Source organism: Mus pahari, chromosome 13 (genome assembly GCF_900095145.1).
Source record: "Mus pahari chromosome 13, PAHARI_EIJ_v1.1, whole genome shotgun sequence".
NCBI classification, from domain to species: Eukaryota; Metazoa; Chordata; class Mammalia; order Rodentia; family Muridae; genus Mus; species Mus pahari.
In genome coordinates, this window is record NC_034602.1 from 8,368,866 (window position 1) to 8,373,181 (window position 4,316).

The following is a 4,316-nucleotide window of genomic DNA, read 5'->3' on the forward strand; positions in this document are numbered from 1 at the left end:
GGTGCCGGGTCAGCCTGGGGACTGCCGCCAGGCGAACACCCCTCCTTGGGCGGGACAGGCGCCGGACGACTGGGGGAACTTATTCTTATTATGGAAAATACAGGAGAAATGAAGCTATGGAGAGTTTATTATATGATTAAAGATTCTTCAGGAGAAATGACCAGTAAGCCATGGTCAAGACACTGCTAATTTTATATTCACTGAATTTTGTAAAATCTTTCTCAGAAAGAGCTCCCAGTTCAACTGAAACCTTTGTGGTCTGTAATAATTCCAGGAACTGACCACTAACTTGCAATGCGCAAATGTTCTATAATAGCAACACTCACCTTGATATGTACAGCATCATGGAGTGGGACTTCACCACTGTGAAATTATCTCTGGTAATCAGAAGACTCAGGCTGAGAGCATGGTGCATATCTATTGATCTCTAAAATCAGGGATGATAGTTGATACATAACGGCTTTGTAACCTTCATCTATTCTGACTTATACCTTAGCTGTACTGTTAGCATTTTGATGATCTACATCAAAAATATTAAAAATTTTTGTTTAATGAGTGTTGTGGTTTGAGTGAAAAATTTCCCCATGGGTTCATGGAGAGTGGCACTATTAGGAAGTGTGGCCTTGTTGGAGTAGGTGTGGCCTTGTTGAAGGAAGTGTGTCACTGGGGATACTCAAGCCAGGCCCAGCTTTACTCTTTTTTCCTGCTGCCTGCTGATCCAGATGCAAAATTCTCAGTTAGCTCTCCAGCACATGTCTGCTTGCACACTGCCATGCTTCCTGTCATGATGACAATGGAGTAAACCTCTGAAAGGTAAGCCATCCCCAATGAAATGTTTCCCTATAAGACTGGCTGTGGTCATGGTGTCCCTTTGCAGCAATAGAAAGCATGAGACAATGAGTGTTTTGCTCAAATGCATGTTTGTGTACTAGGAGCATGCCTGTGCCCACAGAAGCCAAAAGAGTATATTGGATCACCGGGAACAAAGGATTTTTGAGCCACTATATTGGTTCCAGGAATTGAACCTGGATCCTTTGGATCAGCCAGTGCTCTTAAATGATAAGCCATCTTTCTAGCTCCAAATAGCTACATTTTGATGTCATTGCCTACAATATAGTCTTGAAGATTTCTAAGGTTTCTAATCATTCAGTATGTTAGTTAAGAACAATAACTAGCCATGTGAATCATTGGTGGATGGTCTCTGTATCTACCTGGGTGTCAAGGATGCTCTCTTTCTTCTATCAGCCAGACCCAGGTTAATTCCAGAATTCAAGAGGCAGAGATAGGAGAATCACGAGTTTAAGGCTAGCCCAGACAGACTGCATATAGTTTTAGCATACAGTTTAGGTTCTAAACATAGTACCACCTCAGGCCAATGAGCAAAGCATCCTTAAGACTAACTTTGCAGATCTAGATAAAACAATTTCTCAAAAGAATATACTGTATTGTTAGGTTTTCTTAAAAAGATTATTTTAATGCCCATCCATCAGATAGGATCTGACGTTACAGCCTGATTTGGTTTCAAATTTACAATCTTCCTGCCTCTGCCTCCCAAGTGTTAGGTTTACAGGTGCATGCTAGCATACACTGCCGGGATGGTGACTGGCTGATGAAGCTTTTCTGAGCTTTCACATCAATCTGAGGGTTTAAAAAGAACACATTTTGGGGATGGAGAGATGGCTCAGCAGTTAGGAGCACTGACTACTCTTCTATAGGTCCTGAGTTCAATTCCTAGCAACCACATGGTGGCTCACAACCATCTGTAATGATATCTGATGCCATTTTCTGGTGTGTCTGATGACAGCTACGTGTACTCATATAAATAAAAATAAATAATTTTTTTTTAAAAAAAGAACACATTTTAAGTATTTTTTTTTAGAATTATCATATAAATACCACACACACACACACACACACACACACACACACACACACACCTTAATCTAAAGAAAGTCAGGTTTGCAAAAAACAAAAACAAAACAATTTTCCATTACTCTACCAAATCTCAACTTTATGCTCCAATATTGGAAGGGGATGTGTCTTAATTAGGGTTTATATTGCTGAGAAAAGACACCAGGACCAAAGCAAGTCTTGTAAAGGACAACATTTAATTGGAGTTGGCTTACAGGTTCAGTCCATTATCATCAAGGCAGGAAGCATGGGAGCTGGAAGAGCCAGGAGTTTTACATCTTGATCAGAAGGCAGCCGGGAGAAGACTGTCTCCCATGTGGCTAGAAGGAGGATCTCTTAGCCCACCCCCACAGTGACACACTTCCTTCAACAAGGCCACACCTATTCCAACAAGGCCATACCTCCTAATAGTGCCACTCCCTGGGTCAAGTATATTCAAACCACCACAGGGTGGTATATGTGTACTTGCTGTCAGTATAGCAGAGACTACATCTCAACAGAGAGGGCTCACGTGGCATTTGGGACAGGCCAGATGAAACACCTTATCCTGACTTTTCACTTACTATGCTGACTCCTCTCGAGCTTTTAGATTAGATTTCAAAAGCATCTAACCTCTGACTGCCCCTGAGTCCATCTGGGGTTACCAGCAGGGCTCCTTGTGTGGTTCTAACACTTTGGCACCTTTTTAGGTAATTGGAGATTGTGTTGAACCTTCCAGAGCCTCAGTGGTTCTCTACATGGTCCACTGTGGTAGTCACCAGCCAGTTACAATTATTTGAATTTGTTGTAATTACAATGAATTAATAGTAAAACTCAAGCTATTCAGTTATATTAACCAGGTTTTAAGTGTTCAGATAGTCTCAAGTAGCTTATAGATATCTACTGGTTAGGTGGGTATAGAATATTTTGCGTATCACTAAAGTTTGATTGGACTGTGTGAGTTCTAAGTTCTGGTAGGTTGATCTAGATGCATGGTACAGGTTGACCTGGTCCTTTCTTCTCTAAAAGGTTTGCACAAAACAGAAACAAAACAACTAGCAGCCAGAATAAAAAGGTAAAGAAACAGAGAATTTACTTGTAAAGTTTAACTCGGAATATTAAAACTGTGATAATGACACTGTGTAATCAATGTAAAATAGTTAATAAGGTATATATTATGTTCTTTTATACACAGTGACTCTTTGAAAACACTATGTATTTTATACTTACAACACATATCATTCTGGACCAGATTGTGTTCTGGTCACTTGTGACTGGAGACTATTGTGTGGAGTAGTGCAAATCTCTTCCTAGATTCTATTCATTATTCTCCAAAGGCTAAGCTTTCAGGACACCAAGGGGCTGAGGATCCCATTCCTTTACATTCTATTCTATTTCTTCCCTGAAACAATGAGCAAAGGCCAGCTTAAGTGGAGTGGAGATGTAATGGAAAGATCAGCTTGGGGTGAGCTATTTAAGAATGCCACAGGGTAAAAGGAAGTATTTAGAAAAACTGTAAAAACCATTGGTTAAAATTCCAATAGCATTAGTTTGCCATGGTGAGTTTTTTAGGTTATAAAAGATGTTTCAGGGTAGTTGGGATTATATGTTTTGTTTTGTTTTGTTTTGTTTTTTTTGCTTGCTATGGCTTTACAACAGTTCCATTATGAGTTATAAACTGCAGTAATATTTTTGTATACAGCATAACTGCTATGGTAACTGGCAAAAGTGCAAACACCTGCAGTGTTGTTATCTGGAGTAAAATTTGTTCTTAGGCACAAATTCCAGCAGTAGTTAAATCCTGCACTAATACTGCTGACAATTTCTACTGTGAAAATAGTAAAACCCAAAGAAAAGAATTTTGTTACGAGTAAAGTTAACAATAATGCAAGCCTTTAGCTGCATATCCTGACTGTAAACTTTATTTTGGGCTTTTCTGATGTGAAAATAATTTGTGTCCTTTTCTAAATTTGTATCTCAAAGAAAGTTTAAGATTTGTGCGTGATATTTCCCACCTATTATATTTTATGCATGATATACTTATAGGCAAAATTTAATTTTTAAGAAAATATGGACTCAAGTGGATCAAAGACCTCCAAATAAAACCAGAGACACTGAAATTGATAGAGGAGAAAGTGGGGGAAGGCCTCGAAGATATGGGCACAGGGAAAAAATTTCTCAACAGAACACCAATGGCTTGTGCTGTCAAATCAAGAATTGACAAATGAGACCTCATAAAATTGCAAAGCTTCTGTAAGGCAAAAGACACTGTCAACAAGACAAAAAGGCCACCAATAGATTGGGAAAGGATTTTTACCAATCCTAAATCTGATAGAGGACTGATATATAATATATACAAACAGCTCAAGAAGCTGGACTCCAGAAATTCAAATAACCCCATTAAAAATGGGGTACAGAGCTAAACA